Source organism: Arvicanthis niloticus, chromosome 17 (assembly GCF_011762505.2).
Source record: "Arvicanthis niloticus isolate mArvNil1 chromosome 17, mArvNil1.pat.X, whole genome shotgun sequence".
Lineage (NCBI taxonomy): Eukaryota > Metazoa > Chordata > Mammalia > Rodentia > Muridae > Arvicanthis > Arvicanthis niloticus.
The window spans coordinates 57,071,139-57,097,290 of NC_047674.1; the positions used below are offsets into that span (position 1 = coordinate 57,071,139).

Genomic DNA, 26,152 nt, shown 5'->3' on the forward strand with positions numbered 1-26,152 from the left:
GTCAGAGTAACATCCAGCATTTACATGTGTGACTGGCTTGACAGCTATTTTGAGCAGAAAAGGGGCTAATCCTAGATGCGGGAACACCCTGTGGAATGCTGGCTGTTTTCTGGAGTAGACGGCTTACCTATATTTTAAAGGCTCAGATCCGCAAGGCATAATTAGGATGCCTCCTTTGCATTAAGGCTGTGAGAAAATGTACTCTGCTGGCTTGGAGACAGGAGCGTACAACAGCTACTGCCCATTCATAACTCTGTATGGTGATGTCGCCTGCTGAGCAGAGACTGGGGGTGGAGCAGTACGCATGAACAGGTAGGAGGAGGAAGAAGAGGAAGAGAAGGAAAAGAGCTGTAGGAGGGAATGAATGCCTTAGGGACAACTTATGGTAGAGGCTTTGGATGACAACAGCTCCATCCTTCCCTCAGAAAGGATTCAGAGAGCTACATGGTTTGCTGTTCATGGTTGGAGCTCAGCTTGAATTGGGGTTTGCTGGGAAGCCATTCTCCTGGGTGCCAGGATTATGCCGTGAGTCCTCTGAGGCATCCTTTTGTGACCGTGTGAAACTCTTGCATCACTGTGACCAAAGTACCCGACAGAAACACCTTTGAAAGGAGGTTTATTTTGAATCACAGTTCAGGAGGGATTTGAACCGCTCACGGTTAGGGAAAGCAAACCTGGGAGGCTCTGTCCAACGTGGGTAGTTGGATCATGAGGTGGCTCACAGGAAGCAGAGAGGGGAAGGAGAAACTAAGTTTTGTAACTTTCAAAGACCTGCTCTCTAGTGCTGGACTGCCTCCATCTGGGCTTGGCCTCCTACGGGCTTGACAACCTTCAGAACAGCACCACAAGCTGAGGCCGGGTAATCAACACTTGATCCTGTGGGGGACATTCTAGAGTCAGACCATAGCTAAACAAGGAAGACAGCTATTGGGTTTTTTGTTTGTTTTTTGTTTTTTGTTTTTTATCTTTCTCTCCTCTGCTCCTCTTTGGAGAGAGAGCCAGGAGCGTTATGTCTGGTTCTCAGACAGCCTTTAATAACTATGTAGCCATGGAGAATCCTCAACGATCTGTTTTCATTTTGTTTAGTTGTGAAAATATTAACTATTCCCTTAGGGGTCCTGGAGAATTAAACAAGCCAACAAATGAATCAGCTTTGATAACTATAAAGAAACCCAAACACAAAGGGCTACTTGTGACATCCTGCCATTATCACGGCTGTTCTGTGGCCCTCAACACACGTGGAGCACAAGAGACAAAATGATCAGCAGTTGGAAGTCCTCAGAACAGCACCAGGGTGAGGCTAGTCCCCAGGTAGACACCGGTTTCACTCGGTTCTAAGTTTCTCTATGATGCCCTTCCTTTAAGCCACCTGTGACTTCCTGGCAGGTAGCAGCCTCTGCGTTTTAGTCTGAAAACGAATTCGTGCTGCCGGAGCTCTCTGTTGGAATTTTACTGCTGTATAACAAATAACCACAGGCTTAACATATGAGAGCAATACAGATTTATAACCTCAGAGTTGTGGCCAAGCCTCAGGTGTGTTCAGGGCTTGTGGCAGAAGCAGGATTCTCATTTTAGAAGCTTGACCAGAAAATACCCAGTTCTGATTTCCCCCAGAGTAACCTGGAGTTTTAGTGCTTTGGTGCTTTTTCTTTCTCCTTGCTGGAGTCCTCTTAACTCCTTGAGACTACCCAAGATTCCTTACTACCCATAATCCCTTACTCTTTGAGACTACCCATAATCCCTTACTCTTTGAGACCATTATAATCCCTCTTCACCATCAACAGGAGACATTCCTCTTGTACTTTCTATCTCGTAGTCAGGGGATAGGCAGAGCCCCTGCAAGGTCTTGTCTGCTAAGGTCAGGCCGACTAGGTGCTATCTGTTTTGATTCAGTTGTCAATTGATGAGGGACCACTGGTACCTTAGGCTATGTAATTTCACTCAGTCAGGAGTGTTGGCTCATTACAGTCATCTGTCCCCATCCATTGCACGCAAGAGAACAGGATTGTCCATAGAATAGGAAGCTTGGGAGTCCTCTGAGAAATCTACCCTACATTCTGGATGCCTGCATTTTGGTTCTATTCTCTCAGATGAGTCAGCATCTTAGTCTAACTTTATTAGTTAATTTTGTATTGCTGTGACCAAAATACCAGAGAGGATGGCTTAAATTAAAATAAATATATTGTGACTCATGCTTAGATTTTAACCCATAATTTATGGCTCCATTAATTCTGGGCCCATTTCTGAAGCTGATCATCATGGCGGTAGGAGGATGTAGGGGGAAAAAAAGGCTGCTCACTTCATGGAGGAGAGGAAACAGAGAGAAGTATGGGCTGCAAACTAGGTTTAAGTTGCAGAGTCATGCCCATGGCAGTCTGTTTCCTTCAGCCAAGCTATGCCTCCTAGAACCCAGGGCACGCAACCAAAAGGTTGTATGCCCATGTATTTTGGGGCATATTTTTAGGAAGAGTGAAAGTGGGTGCAAGGCAGAATAGAATGCAAATCCATGGAGGGTGAAGTTTCAGTGTGGTGTCAAGCCAGAGGAGGGAGTGCAGGTTCTTCACGAGGTACATCTACTCAGGCAAGCAGAATTTGGGTCAGGGAGTCCAAACACCCATATGCTGAAAGGAAGCCGGCTGGAGCCTGTCTGCCTGTGGTCCTCTTGTGTTAATTACACTCTTCCTGCTGTGACAAAGAGCGTGACACAAACAATTTTGGGATGGAAAAATATATTATTACTTATTGTTTAGGGATTATCATGGTGGGGCGCTGTGAGGTGACCAAGAGAGAAAAAGAGGCTGGTGCGATTGCCCAGTGTGTAGGCACCTGTTACTAATGCCTGGAACACACATGGCAGAGGAAAGAGAACTGACTTTCACACATCATCTTTGGACTTTACATACGCACCACGGCATGTACACACTGATACATACACATGCACCACAGCATGTACACAGCGATACATACACATCCATCATGGCATATACACACCCACACATATACACCTCTCACCCCCATGAGATACAGAAAGAGAGAGTGCGGAGATGGTAAGCAACTGTAACCTTCAGAATTGTACCTCCAATGGCCTACTTCCTCAGACTAGACTCTGCCTACCAGTTTCCAAGCCTTCCAATAGCAGCACCAGCTGGGGGCCAGGCTCTCAGCCCATGAGCCTGTGGAGACCATTCCATATTCAAACCGAAGCACCTCCTGTCTGCTGGGTCCCCTAGCCAGTGCCCCATAGCAAGTGAACAACTCTCCATTCCAGGTCTTGGCTTCTCAGGAGCTGCTCCCACATTCTGGGATGTGGGTCTTAGTCCAGATGCATGTGTAGCTCACAGGACCACAGAGAAGAGTTCCTCAGGGCAGCAATGACAACGGTACATGGCTGATGGTCTGAGAGACACGTGAGGCAGATAGATCATGATTTATTTGTTAGCGCTATGGCAAGCAGCCTCCGTAGAATGCCACTGCCCGAGGCCAGCTGCCAAGAAACGGCACCAAGGCAGACACAATGGAAGAGAAGGGAGAGAACTGGGATATTTGTTTATTTAAGTTGTCTGCTTTCTGACACCTTCTATAAGAAAAATACATTTAAATAAAAAATGAGAATGGAAAAACATGCACAACAGATAGATACCTGGTCTGGGAAGCCTTGGGTGTGTGATATACATAAAGAAAGATAAATAGATATGAATATATGGGTATTGGTATATATGTCTTTACATGTGTATATGTGTTCGTTCACGTGCATGTCCTTTTCACTCATACAAAATGATCTCCCATTACAGTAGCTTTACAACCCAGTATTTCACAGTTGGGTGGGCTAGAAGTGTGTATTTATGTCATACACATGGTTGGCTATTACAGACAATGATGCAATTGAATCTTTGTATGGATACCTTTGTCTGTAGGTGCAAGTAACCTCTTGTGTTAGCTGGGGTTCTCCAGAAGAACAAAATGGAATGAATATATATTAAGAGAGGATTTGTTTGATTGACTTGCCCCATATGGGCTGGGCAGTTCCCCAAGGACTGTGTCACACGGGAGGCTGAGAACCCTGTAGCTACACAGTCACAAGGCTGGAAGTCATAATAGTCTCAGACTGCAATAGTCTCAGACTGCAAACTGAAGGCCTAGAGGACTGCATGCTGGAAGCCTGGATCCCAGAAGGATTGCAGCAGCAACAGCAGCAGCAACAACAACGTAGTAGATGAATCTGCCAGAGAGAGTGAAGGCAAACAGGACAAAGCACACCTTGCTCCATCTTCCCTATATGGGCAGCCACTGGAAGATGCCATTCACGTTAGCATAGGCTTTCCCATTTCAAATAATCTGATTAAGAAAACTTCACACAGGAGTGCACGGGTATTCGGGTATTTGCCTCTTAGCTGATTCAGCTTTTTTCTCTTCCCAATGTCACATGGCTCTGGGTGAGAATCCAGCCAAACTTAACCCTAACCAACCTGGTTGTGTCATAACCTCAGCTGGTGACACGATGAAATCTGTAACTTTGTCAGCTGGGATGGTTCGTTTTGGATCATGGTTAGCTGGGAACAGGAGCACTATCCCAGGGACAAGCTCACATTGTGTGTAGTCCAGGGCATGGCTGGCCTTGAACTTTCAGATACTGACCAGCCATAACCCTGGTCTTGGCAGAAGTCAACCGAGGTGATCTAGAGTAGCTGTGTCACCTTGAACAGTCATTCTAATCTCTGCCTTACTCCCACTCCCTGCAGACTCTTGCTACAGAGGTAAGAATTGCCACTTAGAGGTTTTTTTTCCCAGAATCTTCTAAGATTCCCTGACCTTTGTGTTTTCCTTCTATTTCTCTTTGTCTAAGATGATAGTGATTTATAGTGACTGGGCACAACCAGAATATTATTTCAGTAGAGGGCTCCCTTAGACATGACAAAAAGAGAGAGAGGTTTCTAGAAGGTTCTACCAGCAGCCTGTGGAGTTGAAGTTCATTTCTAATCTGGAAGGGAGCCATTATGGCCCTTCTTTGCACCCCCTAGCCCAAAGATGGTGTACAGAGAACATCTTTCTTGTACCTTGGTGTCACCTACAAGAGACTTCTTGCTGTGTCTGACCACACAGAGCTATAAACATGATCATGGAGTGTTAAGGAGATGTCTTGCTTCTACTGAGGGTGAGGCGCACACAGGAGGCTGCCTGGCCCTCCAGTCCCTGGGCCTAATTGTCAGCAAACTAGGACCAGCACGGCCCTACTGAATCCTGGTAATGAAATATCAGCTCTGCCCATCACAGGCTTCCGTGGCCAGCCCTGAGAGATGCTCAGTACAAGAAAGGGCTGGTAATTCAATCATACAGCCAGACATGAACAGAGTACACAGTTTCTGCTGGGGGCAGAAACTGCCTTGTTACTCCCTCCACTACTCTTAGACCAGGACTGCTTGAGAATCTATACCAGTTAGGCAGGGAATGTGAGTCTCAGAGATTGTGACACATCTCTTTACATGGGAAGCTAAGGCAGATGAGTAACAGACTGGGGTCTAGCTATTCTTATTCCTGAAGTCTTCTTGCCTACGTCGAGAATAAGAACTAAACTTACTGCAATGGTTAGTGTTAACTGCCAACTTGATAGAATCTAAACTCACTTGGAAGATAGGACTCCAGGCATCATTGTGAGGGGTTATTTTGTTTCAATTAATGTGAGATGACTTGTCCACTGTGAGCGTCACTGTTTCTGGTTGGGATCGTGGGCCGTTTAAGTGGTGAAAGGGAGCTACAGCCCGCATCCAGCTCTTTGTATTTCCTCACTGTGAATAGAATGTGACCAGCGGCTTCAAGTTCTTGACGCCTTGACTTCCGAACCATGATGGAGCAGACCCTTGAGCTGTGAGCCAGAACAAAGCCTTCCTCACTTAAGTTGTGTTTGCTGGTGAATTCAATCATGCCAACAAGAAAATAAACTAAGACACACATGGAAGAAACTATTTCCATCATAGACAGTGTAATGAAGGCTTGGATATCCTTTCCAGAAAAGTGGATGGTCACTCAAATTTCATCAGTTGTCACAGTTCATGAGCCCCTGGAAGTTCTCCATGGACTATGTAGATAAACAAGTTGAAACTCTTCTTTTAAATTATGCCACACATGTCTAGATCCCTTAGTGCCCGTCACCTGAAGTTTGGGGGATATTGACAGCACAGTGAGCAGCAATAATGATAAATCTCTTATTTGTCTTTGAAATGAGTGTCACACACGTCCCACAAGCTGTGCCCATCTGAGTGACCACCCTTCAGGCCTCATGGAAAAGCTTCTGAAGGCATTTCTCCCTCCTTCCTCACCCTTGTCGGTGCATCCAAAGAACTTCCTACAACTACTGGTGACAACTGTTCCCTGCTTGCCCTTGGCTCATATCCAGGTGTCTTCTCTGAAGGAGATCTATCCCTGTGGTAGGGACCAGTCATAGTCATCACAGGATTCCCCTCAGCACTAGGAGTCTAGTTCTAGGGTCTTTCATGTGTAGGCCAAGCTGAGTAGATGTGGTTAGGATGATGGGATGGATAGCAGATAAATGTCCTCACTCGAATGTTGACGGTGTGGAACCAGTCTGCCTTCAGTAGCGTGACTCTAGACAGTGGTTAAATGCTGTGCCCCTGCCCATCCTTGTGGGTTTCTGGAGTGTTTACACCCACTCTGCACACACACTCCAGGATACTAAGAAAGAGGTTGTTCCTGAGAGGAGATGATCCTCCCTTCCTTGTCTGGGATGAGCTGAGCACTTTTGACATTTAACTCCAATGTAATTTGCTTTCACTTGTGTTGAAAATACCAAAAGATGCCACCCACTTTCACTGCCTTGCCCTGACATGTCACATGAGATGCTATAGTAATAAGTACCTCAGATCCCTCTGCATCAGCAAGAGATGAAGAGTTAGGTAGATAAGATGTGGTTAAGGTGTGCAGGTGGTTCAAGCAAAGAAGGGTGCTGAGCCTATGAGAAACGTGACAAGGATGGAGTGAGAGAGTGGGAGAGAACACTCTGCAAGCTCCGTCATAGGGAATGGTCCATAGCACCACATCTTCATTTATCTTAAAAGAGCCCTCCAGGTCCTGGAAGTGTTCTCATTCCTTGTTTCTCTGCAGCTCCTGCAGCTACTCTGTAGCTTCAGCCTACCATCTACACTTCTTACACTTGAAGACGGGAGGCTACTGCATACTTTTTGGAAATTGTACAAGAAGTACTTGTTTTGTGAATGATAAAACAAAAACAAACCACCAACAACAAAAATCCCACAAAACCACAACAAAACAAACCCTAAATCAATAATAAGTGGTCTAGGATAAGATTTTGTCTCTCTCTCATATGGCTCGTCTAGGCAGCATGGTATGCTTTTGAGTGAATAGCACTGCACTAATGTCCCCTGTACTGTGTGTGGTGACCTAAGATTTTGCTGCTGAGGGAAGAAGGGAACACAGGATTTAGAAACCCTTTACACCATCTTTATAACTCCCCATAAGTCTTTAGCTATTGCTCAGTTAAAATTATAATGTAAAAAATACGCAGAAAGTTCAGAACGGTACTGCCATGCTTAGCGGGATCCTTTCTACTGAGCCATATGTATCTTTCAAACGTGGTTACCGCCTCATGATCCAAGATGACTCCTCAAACTCCTCTCCCCCACTTACACCCAGTCAGCAGGAAGTAGGAAGCAAGGAAAAGTGTGTCTTTTATTAAGGATGCATAGTATATAATTACTTATAACTTTTGGCTCTAACTTAGTCACAAGACCACACTTAGTGGACTAGGCAGTTTTGTGTCAACTTGACACAAGGTAGAGTCATCTGAATGAAGAAAACCTCAATTGAGAAAGTCTGGCTGTAGACAAGCCTGTAGGATACTTTCTTAATTAGTGACTAATGTGGGAGGGCCCAGCCCACTGTGGGTGGTGCCATCCCTGAGCTGGGGGTTCCAGGTTCTACAGGAAAACAAGCTGAGCAAGCTCTGGAGAGCAAGTCATAAGCAGCTCTCCTCCATGGCCTCTGCATCATCCCTGCCTCCAGGATCCTGCCCTGCTTGAGTTCCTGTCCCCACTGCTTTTGATCAACTTTTGCGTGGAACTGTGATTGAAATAAACCCTGTCCTCCCCAAGTTACTTTCAGTGGTGGTGTTTCATCACAAGGATAGTAACCCTAAGACACTCAGGTACAAGGGAAGCTGGGAAATGTAGTCTTTTCTGATGTTACCGTGTAGCAACATATCATTTCAGGACTATGAGCAGCAGCCTCCTCCTCCTCCTCCTCCTCTTCCTCTTCTTCCTCCTCCTTCTTTTCCTCCTTCTCTACCCTCTCTTGCTCTCCCTCCACTCTGTAAACCTTCACTGCTTCTTTTTTCTTCTTTGTAAGTTTACAACACAGAGCTGCATGTACTTAGGGTCTGTAAATTGATGTTATGATTGTGACTACATTAGTGACATAATGCCAAGCACTTGGTGTTTTCATGACGAGAGCTTTTGAAGTGTACTCTTAGCAATTCATACGCATGCGATGCTCTATTATTAACTCTATTTCCATGTCCACTTGGGGGCTTTGACCACGAAAGGACAGAGTGGATACAGGGATGAACAGGAGCCTCCACACAGTCATTCCATGGCCCTGTATCCTTCCAGCTACAGCAGTAAGTTGCTAGGCTTCCTTCCTTTAGTACAGGAGGCCCACTCCACTTGTACCGATCTGCAGCCCATCCATTCAGTTTCTATGGCTCCCCACAGGGATATTAAGCTAGAGGTACCAGCTTCCTTGGCTTGTCTTATGTCTGTGGGAAGAAGACATCCATGTACTATGAACCAAGAGAGCCACCAAGACTCCCCTTCCTTGAAATGTTTCCAAGTTGCATATCCACAAACAAGGTGCTAAAGTCCTAAACTCACTAGGCGCTCAGTCCTTCAATTAAGGCAGTGCAGAATTCTCATTTAACACGGCTAGCCATTAAGAGTCCAATTACCTATTTATTGGATTCTTTGGAGTATTGTAGCAAGTGATGGAACTTAAAAGCTGGTGGTGAAAAGTAGACTCAAGAGTTTCCTATTGTATGTGTGAAGCAGTCCAGGGCATCTGGGGTAATGTAAGGGTGGTGGGCACAGCCTGGAAGGGATGGGTAGGTCTCTTCTGGTTTTAAATGGACTCTGGCTTCCTGATCCTCTACATAATTATCTGTTTGCCTTATCTGGAGCTTGCTGAGGTGAGGTATGGATAAAAGCCTTTCCTTGCTGAGCGACGTTCTGTGGAGCATAGAACTTACTGCCTCCCCTGGGGCAAGCTGTTCCTCTTCTGCTGATCATAGTTAATGGGCATAAGCTTGTGCCCCAAACTCACAAGTAGTGGGTGAGAGTCAAGGAGGGTTCAGACTTTCTTCCTCCAAAGAAACTACAGAGGGCTCTGCCAGTGAGACCCAGCCCTTCAGCCTGTCACGCCTTAGAAGCACGCTTCAATTTCCAGAAATCTGATTTCTGTACCCCAAAACTCTTGGACGTGATCCCATGTTTGCCTAGCTAATGATCGGTTATCATCACCGATCAGAACTGTGTTGTTTGGTGTCTGTGTGGGCTCAATGCCAGCACTCAGAAGGCAGAAGCAAGAGCTTCAAGAGTTCAAGGTCATCTCCAGCTTACAGCTACAGAGTCTGAGACCAGCCGGAGCTACACAAAACCTGGCCCCAAACAAACAAAAGTAAATAAATAAAATCGAAGTAAAGGTTTATAGACAAATATATGAGATGGTTACCTCGGGTCCCCAGTTCGCTCAGGAGGGAGAAGGCATCACCTGCCAGCAACAGCTGTCTGTGGTGATGTGAAGACAGCCAAATCGGAGGAAGAAGGACGATTGAGAGTGAGGACCACTTTCTCTTCAGCTAGTAGTGTCATAGCCTTTTGGCAACTATGAGGTAAAAGAATCCACTTTTACATAGAAGAGATGGAGACAAACTGTAAGGAAATGCTTTGTCTGGGGTCAAAATTTTCTTGTACAGAAAGTAGAAATACATCGACCTAGAGAATTACTGTCATGCTAAGGAAACATTAAACCATGGCACCAGGCAGTCTCAGTCTCAGGAGACCCTTAAGGGGACCGTTGTCAAGGGAACCCAGTGGAAGGGAAACATTACCATCCACTGGAAGATCTCAGAGTAGGGGGTCTGCCATCAGAAATCCCTAGTCTGAGGGAGACACAGCCTTTACAGAGACATGACTCATCTTCAAGGGAGCCCAGTCTGAGGGAGACATAGCCTATCCTCAGGAAATTCCAATCTGAGAGGGGGCCGGATCTATCCACAGCCAGCCAGCTCCAGTCAGAGAAATGTCTTGTCTTCAGGAAGCCCCATCTAAGGGAGATGGCCTGTCCTCAGGAAGTTTAGTCTGAGAAAACACTCACTGTCCTAAAGGGGCCTCTGTTTGAGAAGATATGGTCTATTTTGAAGGAGCTCTTGTTTGAGAGGCATGGCCTGTTCTTTGCAATCCTCAGTCAGAGACATGACCTGTCTTTAGGGATCACAAGTATGAAGGAGATGACCTGTTCTCATGATCCCCGGATAAGGAAAGATGCCACGTTTCTGTATGTGCCAGTTCAAGGGGAACTTGGCTATCATTCTCTCCTGTCACTTGTCCTCTCCCTGGCTGTGGAGGAAGCTAGTTAATTTGTCTTCTCTCTGTGAGGCTTCTCTATCCTCCTGTCAGATTAGAGTCTCTCTCTGAGGAAGCAGAGAAACAGGTTGCTCAGATTGTACGGACCCCAGCACAGCAATCTCCTGATGCCACAGATGAGGATGCCTAGGGATCACCAAGGGGTCATAATGCTTTTACCCTGGCAGGCTTCTTCCTTCATTAAAAGTTGTTCTCCACCTCTGCTTGCCTTTCCTTCAGATCATGAGGCATCCTGCCCTGAATCTTGAGCTAGGCAAGTGGAGGAGGACTCGCCCTGGCCAGGAGCACAGCGTGGGTTGTGTTGACTCCTCCCATGCAGGCTACCTCAGCCTCGTTTCTTTCAGCTAAAAGCTCAGCTCTCCTGAGAGTGTCTAAGAGTTCCATGAATATGGCTCGTCATTTAGCTTTTTGCTTTGGTGGCAGTTGAAACTCCATTCTCTTACAGGTCCCCTTTGGCAGCAGCCAACTGCCACAGGAAGATGGTCCACAGCATAAGAACTGGAGTGGGTGGAATTTCACAGTGTGTATACATGTTTTGCACCATCGACCCTAGTCATCCTAAAAAAGTCACCTTTACAGTGGAGACAAATTAGAGGCATCGAGAGATTGAGCAGTATAGCCAAGGTCCCATAGCCAGAAAGAGGAGAAGCAGGGTTCTAGTTCAGGTGCACATCCTCAGCCTCCTGGTGGCTGGACTTGTCTCTGAGTTAGTGTGCCCAGTCATCAAATCAAGCTTGGGTCTTTCTTTAAAAGGTATCTGTAAGCCCAGCACTTGGGAGGCAGAGGCAGACAGATTTCTTTGAATTGGAGTCCAATCTGATCTACACAGAGTTCCAGATCAGCCCCCATACTGAGTCCCGGTCTCAAAATCAAACAAATAAATAGCATCTGTAATGCCCACCTCTCTCCAATCAGCATACTTGATATCTTTGTTCTACCAACTGTCTCTCCAAACAACATCTTTGTTCTACCAAATAGGTTATTCCCTGTGACACCCCAGCTTCTGGAATCCTGCCACCCCTCACTTAAGGGACAAGTGACAAAGCTACTTCTTCCAAGAAGCTTGTCCCTTTGTCGTAGTTGCTGGGCAAGCTTCTACAGAAACGCCACACTTGATCTAACCTTCTTTCCTCTTGAAAGCAACAGTTATCTGTGATGGGTGGGGCATGTCTGGTTTGGCATTTCAGTTCTGCCTTTGTTCTAAACCATTGGGCAAATAATATTAGATTCCTGAGCTTCCATTTCTTCTGTAAAATGGGCAGAGAGTATTTACTTGTTGTGTGGTTTAAACTGGAGACCAGGTATAAAGTACTAACACATTACTTATTCTTAGAGTCTGGTTGTCTAAGTGTGGATTTACAAGCTCTCCAAAGAAAAGGAAGATGTGCCCCACCCCATCACATGGATTCTGGATATCTGAACGCAGCTCCTCATGCTTGCTTGCTTGTCACTTCTCTGACTTTGTCATCTCCCGGCTACCAGTGTGCATTATAAAAAGGAAGCCAGGATCAATGGGACTAAGTACATCTGATCTTTGGGGTGGTATTTGCCTATGCGCATAGAGATTAGAAATGGCATATGGGTGTGGCACCCTACTTCTGGAAGATGTTGGCTATAGGCTATCATTAGGGCACTACCCATAAAAGGAAGCTATCCTGAGAAGAGGACCTGTCCCTATGTCCCTTATGCCCCCTGTCTGATTAGATTCTCCCTGGGAGCCTGGCTCCTGTCAATGAGGAAGAGGGAGTCTAGGTGAAGGGTCTTTAATCCACATAGTCTTCAGGGAATAAACCAGAGGAAAAGGAAGGAGTGGGAGAAAAGAGGAAGACAGACAGAGGGAAACGAAAAGGCCCTGGTCTGGGACTAGCAAGATGGCTCAACAGGTAAAAGCACTTGCTGGGCATGCCTGAGGATGGGCATGCCTGAGGATGGCCTGAGTTTCCTGAGTTTGATCCCCAGGACCCACCCACGGTGGTAGGAAATGGTAGAAGGAGAGAAGCATCTCTCACAAGCTGTCCTCTGACGTCCACACATACAATGTGTCATGTGCACCGCCCTGGAATGTAGAATAACATTTTTAAATAAATAGACTAGAGCAAGCTGGAGAAGGGAGACAGCCCATCTCTCTGTAAGCCTAAGGCAGGGTCAGGACAGAGCCTCTGGGGAGTTAGAGAATTGGCCATGTTTTCCCTGATGTCCATCAGGCAAGAGGCCAGCCCACGCCAACATGAGGAGAGAAACGATTAGGAATGCAGAAAGCAAACCTTGGGTAATGGAGCCTGGTGTTTGCAATAAAAATTTAAATGTGCCATCATGGCGACAACAGCGGCTTTTATCTGATCGACCTGTCAGAGCCTTCGCAGGCTGGAACCTGTAAATGGCAAAACCAAATTGAATTCATATTTACTGCCCTTTAGTCTGTGGGGCTCCTTGTTTCCAGTGGATTAGTCTTTCTCTTTTTCTTTTTTCCTCCCCCTCTCTTTTCTTATACTTTCAGGAGGTTTTGAGATTCAGGAACTCCTTAGGAGAGTTAGTGGGAGAGAGGAGCTCTCCCTTTTTGGTTGGTTTTTGTTTTTTTGGTTTTTGTTTTTCCAAGTCCTCTCTGACCCCCATTCAACATGTCTTGTGCCCTGGAAGCCATACCACATGGACAGCTGAGCAGTCTCCCTGGCCTCTGACTGTTGGGGAGGTTTGGCCAATGAGAGGCATCTGGAGGAAGTCACTCTTTTGGCTGGCCCCTCCCAAAGGGCAGGCCACTGGGGGTCGTATCTGTCCACTTTCTGGGAAACTCTTTTTCCAACCCCTATCCTGGTTGAGGTCTGCTTTGCCCATCTGTTTAGCAGTGCCAGAGTAAATAGGCTCCCCTCCGCTGCCAGACTCTGCTGCTGACCGTCTTTGGTTCCGCCAAACCTGCTTGCTGATGGTCAGCTGTCCCTCCCTGAAGCTTCCTTTCGGCTTCCCTTTGATTATGTCTTTTGCTATGCCCCACCCCCACCCCAGGATCCTGATAGATAAGGCTTTCTGTCCCCTCTTCTTAAAACTGGGGGACACAAAAGAGCTGCATAACTTGAACAGGAAGGATGACCATGTTCTTGTGTGTGTGTGTGTGTGTGTGTGTTCATGGCTGTAGAGGACACAGACTAGACAACTTTTTCATTTCTCAGGTGCTATCCACCTTTATTTCTGAGACACTGAGTCTTGTTAACCTGAAGTGTGGTTAAGCTCGGCGGGCTGACCAATGAGCCCCAGAGATCCACTAGTCTCTGACTCCCCAGCATCAGGGTTAAAAGCATGGGCCAAATGTCCTGCTTTGTGTGTGTTTGTGCGCGGGTACATATGTGTAGGTAGTAAGTGCATGTAGAAACTAGACATCGGCATACATTTCTTCTTCAGTCACTCGCCACCTTATTTAATGGTTTATTTGGCTGGTTTTACATGGATGTGTGCCTTACTTGTATGTATGAACATGGACCGTGTGCTTGCCTGATGCCTCCATAGGCCAATGAAGGGTTGCAACTAAAGTTATAGCCAGTTGTGAGTAGCCATGAAGATGCTGGGAATTGAACCTTGTCCTCTGGAAAAGAGGCAGGTACTCTTAACTGCTAAACCATCTCTTTGTTCCATCTGCATCATGATGATGATGATGATGATGATGATGATGATGATGGTGATGGTGATGATGGTGATGATGGTGATGATGGTGATGATGTCTCTCACCAAACCTAAAAGCTGATTGGGTCAGGTAAGCTGGCTTGCCAGTAAGCTCTATGACTCCTCTTTTCTCACCTCTATCCCATACTGCAGGGATTATAGCTACACACAATACCTGGCTTTTACATGGATGCTGAGGACCTGGATTCAGGTCCCCATGCTTGCATGGCAACCATTTCACTGACTGAGCCATCTTTCCATCTGCCAATGGTCTTTTGCAAAGTGGAAGCCAAGATAAGGAAGGTCAAGACATATCCAGTCTTCGGGGTGGTACTGCCTCTGTGCGTCTCGGGTGGAGATAGCCTGGATGCCCTCTACTATAAGCCTGGAAACAACCCAGGGCTGACCAGAGGATGGGAGCTAGGAGAGAGTGCTGTGGGACCTTCACAGACAGGCCTCTTCTCTAATAGGAATTTGTGTCACTTATACCTACCTGTGGAAGGAATTTGTCAGATGGTCCCTACTGAAAAGTAGTCATGCTTTTGTTGATCTGGGTATCTTACAAGTCCAAACTGACCAGCAGGAAAGACTGATGTCCCTTGACCCCCCACCCCACCCCAATATACCTTGGAAAGGGAATCTAGATTGTCTTTGACCCTGCTACTTCACAAACAGGCGATGCTGAAACATACAGATAAACACTCATTAAGAAGTCATTTTGATTTTCTAAATTATTGTTGTTTTGTTGTTGTGGCTAAGCCCTGATTTTTCCTCTCAGCCCCACACTCACAGAAATAAGACTCAGACTCAAGATATATTTACAAATACCTTGGCCACATAGCTAGTCTTTACTCTAATGAGACCATAAGTAAAATAACCCAATTATTTTAACCTACATTCTGCCATGTGGCTGGTTACCTGGGCTCAGGTACCACGTGTCCGACTTGTCACATCTTTCCCAAGGACTTCCCGCACCTGGCTCTATCCCAGAATCCTTTCTCCTCTTGGACACATCCCACCTTCTATTTCCTGCTTAAGCTATAAGCCAGAGGCTCTTAAATTGACAAGTGATTCATCCATATAATATATAAGATATTCTCTCTACATTTTTTTGTTTTAATGAGTTGTATTATCAGCAGTCCAAGAGTAAATAAACTGTGTTTGATGTTAGACCAAATGCCCAATTACAGAGTAAGATTACAATAACCACAGGCTTGTATATTAGATGAGGCGCTATCCACAGTAATGTGAGCTTTCAGGTTATCAGCGTGGTCTATGGTCCTAATGAGACCAGTGATGCAGGCACAGGAAAGGCCTCACCAGAGACCCTGACACCAAGAATTCGGTTTCAGATCTAGGAGACGTTATTTTAAGATGGATACTTGGGATATAAAAGTAGACGCAGCCCCGCCTGTCTCTGGGAGCCCTAGTCAGGGTGTGGTGGTTTGTTTGAGATATCTCCATAAGTCTCTGGTATTTGAAGACTTGATCCCCTGGGGGTGGCCGGTCAGGAGAGGATTAGGGGGCGTGGCCTTGCTAGAGGAAGTATGTCACTGATAGGTGGGCCTTGAGGTTTCTAAAGCCTCCTGCCATTTTGAGTGTATTCTCTGCTTCCTGCTTGTGGTTCAGGAAGTGAGTTCTCAGCAATTTCTGGTGTGTGCCTCAGTTCAGTTATCATGGTCTTTAATCTTCTGGAACTGTAAATCCCAAGTAATGACCTCCCCCCACCCCTTTTCTTTAAGGTGTCAGCCATAGACAAATAAATAATAATGAAGGGATAGACAACCTATTCTCAGGAAGCCCAGACTGAAGGATCCTGAGTCTAAGGGATACAAACACTATCCTTAGAGAGACCCAAGTTGAGAAGGACTCATCCTGGTCTTCAAGGATCCTAAGTCTGCTGGGAAAAATGCAATCGCTCTCTCAAGTGACCTTCAAGTATGATATCTTGCTCAGATGCTAACACATAATTACACTCTGTAGCCACAGTGAACTTTAATGCCACCTAGTCCATGCCTGCCCTGTACCCTGGGTGGCTTAAATAAGAAAAGCCAATTTTAATTTTGCCTGAGCCAGACATAATGAGGAGACTAAATCATAGACAGACCATTCCCCGGCGAAATGGAAATGAGTTTTGGATTATCTGCTGCTTTCAATTACCTACCCCAGTGCTCCTCCATTAGCCGGATTGCAGAGTGGACATGGACCAGTCTGAAAACTTCCCTTGAGTGGAGCACTAGGGGGAGGACTGAGGGTATGGAAGAGCCATTGAGGCTGACACCTCTGAGATAGAGGTAGGCAAGGTTGGGGTAGGGTTGACTTTGGAGAAGGCAAGGGCGTGGTCCTGGAGTTTAAGTCTGCTGAGGAGAGCTTCAGTGAGAGAGGGGAGCCCTTGCAATGGGTAATGAGTCCCTGTGTGTCTTCATTCTCTCTGAGGTGGGGAGGGAAATGGTTCACTCAGGTGCTTAGAACTACCTGCTGGCTTTCGACTTCGGTGAAATAAGGTGCAGATCTTGGAGGTAAATCGTTGAGAATTGAGAATGAATGGAACTTCTGTCTCACTGTGACCTGAGATTCCCTACCTCTGAGCTCAGGTGGAAGCTGACAGGGGGAAACAGGAAATCACAGCCTAGACTGATGCAGAGAGCTGCCAGCCATGGACCTTCTGCAACCCCAACGGGACAGATCAAAAACTACACGAGGATTAATGCATTTGAAGGTGACAACGCACAACCTGGCATTTGTCTCCGTCACCCGGCGAGCAAGCAAGCCCCGCTCCCTACCCCTTCTCCACAGCCTCACCCCCACCCAAGATGTGTGTAGGGATGTGTGTAAAGCTTCCTTCGCCCACACAGCGCTCTGTCACAGGAACCCACCTGTTCACTTGCTTGCTCACCTCCATTCATGCAACACCCCCTCACACACCCTCGGGAGCTTGCTCAGTCACACACATCACACATCACAGCCTCCTCACATTTCACAACCCAACCCCAACTCCATTCGCATCCTAATCTCCTTGTTCTTGGTCATTTTCACTCCCTACCATGTGTGGGTGTCTCTCCATTAATACCCCCCCCAACATTCATTTACACAGGGATGTGGGCATCTCTACGGCTTCTTAGACCCAGTCAGGGCTAGGGCAGATGTTCCTACTGGTTTGTTGTTGTTGTTACTGTTGTTGTTAATTTTTGAGTCAAAGTCTCATGTAGCCCAGGTTAGCCTTAAACTTATATAGCCAATGATGTCTTAAAAGGGATCTTACTGCCTCCTTTCTCTTAGTGTTGAGAATACAGTTGTGCATTGCCTGGCCTGTTTTATGCAGTGCTGGGAATTGAACCCAGGGCGTTGTGTACACTAGGCAAGCACTTTACCAATGAAACCACCTCCCCAGTCTCTTCCATCCCAGCTATTCCTATCTCTCCATTATATGGGGGACAAACATTACCCCACTACATTCCTTTCTGGGTTTTATTAATCATTGATGCCATTAATGGTTTTCCTGCTTTAAAATAGAAAAAAAATTCCCAGAATCTTTCATACATTGGGGTCTAGCCTGCTGGAAATTTATGTAACCTAACACCAGTTATAATTATGAAGCTTGCTTGGGGCCAGCAGTCCTCAGAAACGGAACAATGATTTGGAACAAGGACTTCAGTGTAAGTGGTCCATGTAGGTGGTAGATTCGGGAAAGACGGGAAGAGAAGTGGGAGATCAGACAGGGAGAGGCTGCATTGAGGAACAGGTTGCAGTAAAAGGAAACTGAGGCTCGTGCCTACTGAGGACCCTCAAGGGGATGTAGAATGTGCCTCAGCACAGGCTGTCTTAACTGAGGGCTAACAAAGCCAAGGTCCCATAGCTTTTGTCAGACACTGGTCTCTGAGGGATTCATTCCCAGCATTCATGGCCTGGCCCACAGGTACAAGGTCGCTCTTGTGGCAAATTAGAGGATACAGGCTGTCAGAGGTGCGGAGGACTGGGACTCTTCCTGCTGGAGCGCAGTTCATCCACTCACTCTCCCCCATTAATTCACTCAGCCCATGGCTTGCTACCAGGAACTAAGAACCGAACAAAATAGGTCCTGCCAAAAACAAGGTCCCCAGGTGAATAAGAGTAACAGGCAGGCACACATAATTGCACAGTAAAAGCTAGCATAGATATGTTAACACGGAGGCATAATATGATCTTCCGAAGAGGAAGCAGTTGTAGCGTAATAGCAGGCTTCTGATAAGAAGTGTTTATCTCACATGGAGCCTTTCAAACAGCACTAAATGGGCTCCCACTGCCCTTTAGGCAAGTCTCCCTCTCTTGGCTCTCTTTTAGAAGGTGGTTCCTGTCCCCGAGGCTTTGTGTGGGATGCTGCTACCCATCCTATATGGGGGTGTCTTTCTGCAGCTACCAAGAAAAGACTCTCTAGGGACTAGGAGCCTCTCCTAGGGACATTCATGTGTTCTGTCTTCTCCCACCCCCTCCTATTGTCTTCTTTCTTCTTTTCCCTCCTTCCTTTGATGCTAGCTGCTAAGACTCCAGCATCCAATGTCAAAGGCTGGCTCCCTGCTCAGACATGTAGCTCTCTCCTTCCCTGAAACAAACTCACCACAAACTGTTTGCTCTGTCCTGAAGGGTTACCAGAGTTGTTTTAGGGTCTGATCTGGACGCTGACATCCTTAGGACTAAGGATGCCAGTCCTCGGTAGGAGAATTAAAGAGACAAGTCAGCATGAAAAGCAGAGAAAGGAGATACTAGCGGTCACATCAGGAAAAGAAACAAAGTGCTTCATTGACCTCTATCTATCTACCACCTTCCCCCAGAAATCCATCTCTGGGGTCCTGATGGGATTTAGCTAGAACACAGAGGGATGCAGAGCTTAGAAGTTCCGGTCTGGGGGCTGTCCCCCTTATGGTCTCACAGTCTGTGGTCTGAGAAGTTATCAGAACTGAAATCTCTTCCTGGGAGGTAAGTTCCCTCTCTGCTCACCTCAGACCTTAGTCTTTTCTTGGGAGTCTGGGGAAACTGCAGTTTCTTAGAGCCTATCATCTCAATAATCTGAGAGTAGCAGGGAGGGACACTATGTGATCAGGAGCACCTCAGGTCGGTCACCAAAGGGTTCCTGTCTAGTGAGCAGGGCCAAGACAAGTGCTTGGGAAACCAGGTCCCAAGGTCCCAGCTCAGTCTTTTTTACCCTTAAATGGAGGCCCAGACTTCAACTTCTGGTGTCTGTGTTCCTAGCCCAAGTGGAAGGAAGTCAGGTTTCCTCTCCCCACTATTAGACAGAACACAACCTCCAGGGCTCCTCATGGGTGAGCAGTGTGATTCTTGGGCACAGTGGAGCTTGAACAGGGGAAGTCTGGATGAAAAGAAGGCTCCGGCTGCTGCCTCCCTCCAGGTGGCCATCCCAGCCCCTCCCACCCTCCTACCTGGTGCACACTGGAGGGGCTCATCCCTTTTTACCTTAAGCAAGAGACAAAGCATCTCACTAGATTCACAGGCTTCAGGGGCAAGTGGGGGTTCAGGCTGGTTGCTAAGATATCTTTTAAATGGAAATCAGGGCGGAGAGACTGCGCGTATATCTAAGCAGCCATCTGCTAATGTTGCCTCTTCTGTTGAAAGCAGCTCCTGGTGGTTCAGACAGAGAGGCTGGGGGTGGGGAGAGCTGAAAAGGATGGAGGGTCGAGGGTGGGGACTGTCTGGGCCTTAGGACTGACCATCAACCAGAGGATGTTTCCTTTTCTGCTCCCAGGTCCACTGCTCTTGCTCCCCCATTTTAACTGATCCCCGCATTGTTTTAAGTATAAAACTCCCATCTGCAGAAGCTGGAAAGATGGTTCAGCAGTTAAAAGCACTTACTGCTCCTCCAGAGAACCCACTCATGTGCTGTGGCTCACAATCACCTGTGACTTCAACTCTAGGGTATCCACACTCATGTGCTTACATCCACCTACATCACACACAGGCACACACACACACACACACACACACACACACACACGCACACGCACACTGAAAAATAATAAAATTAAAATTAAAAAAATTCTCACTTAGAGGCACTGATAATAAACTAACTGCCTAGCTTCACAATTCTGTATTCGTTGCCAGTATGCCTCTGTGTTTGCATATGTATATGCATGTTTGTACATACACACGTACATGTATGCATGTGCGTATGCCGATGTTCGATCGCTCCCTGCCATCCGGGCCTGATAAGCGGGCCTTTCAGAGCCAGTGAGCCCTCAGCTTCTGAGAACCCCAGCCTTCCTTCCAAGTTTCTCTCGGAGCTGTAAACATAAATGCTCAAATGTAGTGGAACAGCTGGACCAACCCTGGTTCCTAAGCGATCCCTAGTAGAAGCTGCCAGTTCTGGGCACACCAGGCACATGGATGCCTCAGGAGGGGCCTCCTTTGCTTGGAGTATGGACTGGCGCCAGGCAATCCTGAGTAAGTGGCGATTCTTTCCAGGGTGGAGGAGAGTGCTCCGTTGGGTCCAAACTGCTTTGAATCTCATTTCCCAGTAGCTAAAACATGGATAGCTGTGCACAGCGCCCCAAGGTGTGGTGGAGCAGGTTGTTCACTGTGCAAGGTTGCTCAGTTAGGGTGCTCTGCCAACAGTAAGAGGGGGCCATCTTGTTCTCACTACACAAGGGTACCTTACAGACTGTGAGCTGTCACCTTGTAGAACTGTGAGTGCCACACAAAGAAATCCAATGGCATGGTGGAAGCAGGACAGTACTATTTCCATCCTGGGTCAGTGCTCAACTGTGGGTTCACTTCTGTCTCTCCTCCCTCTGCTCCAATGCTGGCTCAGAGATTCTCCTCATGGACAGTCCCGCCTCCTCTGCCAGTGGCCTCCTCATGGACAGTCCCGCCTCCTCTGCCAGTGGCTGCCTGTCTCCTCTGCGGGCTGATGGTGACATTTGATAGCATAGACCATCCACAGTACCTCTGTTTGTATTGCTGGCCAGCAGGGCTTCAGCCCCTCCTGTTTGCTTTCAGAGCTCTCTTTCCAAGCCAGCCCCTGTCTCCTAATCTCTGTTCCCCTCTGCCACCTACACCTCTCAGGGATGCTTGAAGTCACCTGTCTCTTGAAGGCCGGTCTTGTCTCTCAGCCTTTGTTCAAATCCCTGCTTCAAACAGGAAACCTCCCCCATTTTATCTGCCTGAATCAGGATAATTTATCCATTTCCTTTGACTCCCCCTCTTCAAAAGTGGGGGTGAGACCGCCTTTTGTTTGGCTGTTAGAGAAATGGGCTAAGCGACAATTCTCAGAATACAATTTTAATTAAGATTCAATAGTCACTTGTCTGTCAGTAATCTTCCATGCTGGTTACTTAAAATATATTTACCCAGCTCTATTATGTCACCCATTTGAATTCATTAGGCATTTGCTGATTCTCAACAAACTTTTTTTTTTTTTAATGTGGTTTGCTTAACATCATTTGGTAGGATAAAGATGTTTGAAGCAAGGGAGTCTGAGTTTTCCTGGCATGAGGGTGTGAGTCCCACCTCCCTGGCTTCCTTTACCACCTCAGTTGTGTAACAGAAACAGCTGACAAAAGTCAAGGATGGAGAGGCCCAAAACATATATAGGTGATTGCAATTCATACTACACTGAGGTAGGCTGCAGAATCAGCCTCTCAACACACAGAACTGGCAGGACTGGCTGAGACGGATCTGGGGACCCAGCAGAAGATGCTAGCGTAAGCCTTAGGTAGACAGCCTGGGGACTAGCTCCAGCTCTTCCTGACAGAAGCTGATGCCGAAGATTTCCTGCATCCTTGACTAGGCTCTGCCAAGTGTGGCCCTAGAAGACCAGAGCTCCTCTTAGGAACAGAGGAAGGCAACAGGTAGAAGTCTCCCGTGATTGACAGCCAGAGAGAGATGTAGGAACTTGATGGGCCCTGGGGCATCGCAATTGCTCTGCTTCTGCAAGGAGTTTGGTGGTAATTGGTACTCGCTGGGCTTTAGTTGCTCCTGAGGGGACTGGAGCAGCATTATGTGGAATTAATGTGGGGGATTCAACCGGGGACCCTAATGAAGAAAGGGAAAAGGGATAGAACCTTCTAGAACACAGGTCAGAAAACTTCCAGAAAAGACCAGAAAAGCAAATAGTATTAGCTTTTGTTGGCCCTGTGCTCTCTGCTTTCATCCTGCACCTCTGCCACATAGTTAAGAAAGATGGCCCAAGAAAGATGCTAAGGAACGAGTGGGCCATGTGCTAATAAAATTTTATTTACAAAACAGACAGCAGACAGCAGTAGTTCACAGGCTTGATCATTAGGGGAACCCATAGCCACATATGGAGGAGGATCATTTGGGGTGTGCTGGTAAGTGTGAAATACACACCAGATTTCAAAGTCTTTATACAAATGAGAGAATATTCAACATCTCGTAGATAACAGCACTGGTGACATTAACGTGATATTGTGGGTGAAATGAAATATGCTACTAAAATGAACTTTATCTAATTTTTAACAAAATACTGTCACTGGGAAGTCTAATATTACATTAGGCTTATAGTGAGTTTCTGTCGGACAGCGCCATTCTCAGGACAGCGCCATCTACAGGTGAAATGTGGGGAAAGCTACTGGTCCTTGAAGGGCCTCAAGGGAGGAATTTCCTTTAAAGAGGTACCATAACAGAACTGAAATCTGCTTGACCAAGCATTTGATTGGAAGAGGGGTTTTTTTGTTGTTGTTTTTTTTTAAATATGGTATGTGTATATAGTATATATTTATCATTTCTCTGTTGCCAGTACCTATTGTCACGAAACTCCTTGCAGAGGCAGAGCAACCATCCTGCTCCCTCCCTGTCCCATCAAGGGCCTACATCTCTGACTGTCAGTCACAGGAGAATTCCACCGGATGCCTTCCTCTGTGCTCAAGAGAAGCTCTGGTCTTCTAGGTCCACACTCGGCAGAGCCTAACCAAGGATGCAGGAAATCTCCACCATCAGCATGAACAAGGCCACATACGGAGGAAGGAGTTTTCTTGGGCTTATAGTTCAGAGAGTTGAGAATCCTTGGTGGGGGTTGGGGCTGAAAAAAGCAAAGGGACAGGAGAAGAAAGCTGAGGGTTCACACCTTGAACCATAAACACGAGGAAATGGTGAACGCCAAATGATGTGAGTCTTTAACCCCACAGCCTGCCTCCAGTGGCTTCTAGCAGGATCACACCTGCTTAACCTCCCAAACAACGCTATTAATTGGGTACTAAGTGTTCAAATGCCAAAACCTATGGAGGACATCGTATTCAAATCATCAAGTAGTGTATATATATGTAAACCGTCTGCTTTCTCTGTGTCTGTGACACTCAACCTGAGACATACAGAGTTCTATTTCCTTGAAATACTAATAACTTGCTCAAAATAAGAATAAGGCAGGGACAAGAGCTCAGTTGATAAAGTACTTGCTATGTAAGCAAGAAGGACTGCATTTAGGTCCTCAGCACCCATGTGACACCCAGGCACAATGTGTGCCTACAATCCCAGGTCTGGGGAGGTGAGGTCAGGGGAAGCTGAATCTCACTGGCGGGCAAGTCCAGCCTAAATGGGTGAGTTCCAGGCTCAGTGAGTGTAAAAAATTAGGCAGAGAGCAGATGAGGATGACATTCAGTACCAACCTCCAGCCTCCGTACACATGTTACACGTGTGCCTGAACACACACGTGTGCACATGTACAAAGGAAACACAAATTTAAAAACGTAGCACCAAGCTATCTTCAATCCAGTGTCTTCCCTACTGGAGAATACTTCAGCTCTTCCGAACTTATTAACATGTTCAGAGCGTTCACAAGAACCAGCAAGTGGGCAGCGTGTCCCCAGCTTATTGGCCTCTGAAGCTACTTTTGTGGAACCTAATTAGCACTCTGAGAAAGCCAATTTGAGAAATGCTGGTCTTTAGGAAGCTGTACAACACAGGATTTTCTCACAGACCAACCCAATGGCTTGGTTTTAGCATTACACACACACAAAAAAATGTACATAATCGTTATTGCATAGAATAAGGAGATCCTGTAAGATTGTGAGGTCAGGAGGCACAGAAGCCCCAGAAAATCCTTGTCTTTTTCCTGACTGATATGTCCATTCAAGAAAAATGCCTACTAAGTGCTGGACAATATGTAAGGCTGTGAGCACCCTAGGTAAGTGAGCATATACCTAACACGGGAGAGGGACGTGTGTGTGTGTGTGTGTGTGTGTGTGTGTGTGTGTGTGTGTGTGTGTGATGGGAATAGGGGATCAGGGTATCAGAGGCCTCAATGAGAAGGTGGCTTTTGAATAATGACTCAAGTAGGCTATGAGGCAAGTTCCTGTCCTTGCACACAGACAATCCTCCCTTGTACAATGTGCGCCTGAGGCCCACGGAACAGTATAGATGGACAGAATCTAGGAAAAGGACCTAGACTAGCACCAGTCAGGTTTTTAAAACAATGTTCCTTTAACATCTTGCCTTTCCTGAACTCTCAAGAGTTGGCATCTAAGTGACGTGTCTTGATGAAGTGCCACACAAAGCCCGTTCCCACTGACCCTGGCTTCTCCCAGGAGCGGCTCTCTTCCTCCGTCTCCTCTAGGATCACTGCTCTGATCTCATTTCACAGTTTTCTAGAACCAATTAAGATATTAACACTGCAGTTCGCTAGACAACTGTAGCATACACCTCAAGCATCTTCTTTATCAATGGATGAGCCACTAATATAATATTATCTATCCATCTTTCCATCCTCACATTCATGAATTCATCTACCCACCCATTCATTTCCTCCATTCATCTGTCATACATCCTCCTGTGTACCTCTCTATGTACCCATGCACCTGTCTACCCACCTCCCATCTCTCCATCTATAGATTCACTCATTTACTCATCCATCCATCCATCCATCCATCCATCCATCCATCCACCTGCCCACCCATCCATTCATCTATCCATCTATCCACTTGCCCACCCATTCATCCATCTACCCATTTATCCTACCCACCTATCCATCCATCTATCCATCCACCCATTCATTCACCCAGCCATCTATCCATTCACCCATCATCTATCCATTCACCCATCTATCTATCCATTCATCCACCTGCCCACCCATCCATCCATCCACCTGCCCACCCATCCATTCATCTATCTGTTCATCTACCTGCCCACCCATCCATTTATTTATCTATCCACTTGCCTACTCATTATCCATCTACCCATCTATCCTGCCCACCTATCTATCCATCTATCCACCCACCCATCCATTCATCCATCCACCTGCCCACCCACCCATCCATCCATCCACCTGCCCACCCATCCATTCATCTATCCGTTCATCCATTTGCCCACCCATTATCCATCTATCCATCTATCCTGCCCACCTATCCATCCATCTATCCATCTACCCATCCATCCATCCACCTGCCCACCCATCCATTCATCTATCCATTCATCCACCTGCCTACCCATCCATCTATCCATCTATCCACTTGCCCACCCATTCATCCATCTACCCATCTATCCTGCCCACCTATCCATCCACCCATCCATCCATCTACCTGCCCACCCATCCATTCGTCCATCCACCTGCCCACCCATCCATTCATTGGTCCATCTATCCACCTAGACACCCATCAACCACTCTCCTACTCATCTACCCATCCATCCTTCCCTGCATCCACTCATCTATCCTTTCATCTATAGACATACCAACACCAAATCTATTCATTCAGCCACCCACCCGTCCAACCATTATCCTCCCATCTGTCCGCTTGCTTATCCATCCAGCTAAAATCTAACCACCTACTCATCTGTCCACCCACCCTCCAACATGTACCAGCAGAGTAACTAGGTTGTTCAGGACTTCCGGACAC

At 46.7% G+C, this 26,152-nt stretch overlaps 1 protein-coding gene across 4 annotated transcripts in view; it reads left to right on the forward strand.

Annotated features, from left to right (window-relative positions):
* Lrfn2 (leucine rich repeat and fibronectin type III domain containing 2) overlaps positions 1–26,152 on the forward strand; it is a 165,431-nt gene that overhangs the window by 110,227 nt on the left and 29,052 nt on the right. The window contains exon 1 of one of the 4 annotated variants that reach the window (XM_076915369.1): positions 23,630–24,447. The exons of the other annotated variants lie outside the window; for them this stretch is intronic. The gene's annotated coding sequence lies outside the window, so the exon portion shown is untranslated. Of the gene's footprint in view, positions 1–23,629; positions 24,448–26,152 lie in introns of those variants that run through there. 4 annotated transcript variants of the gene reach the window in all.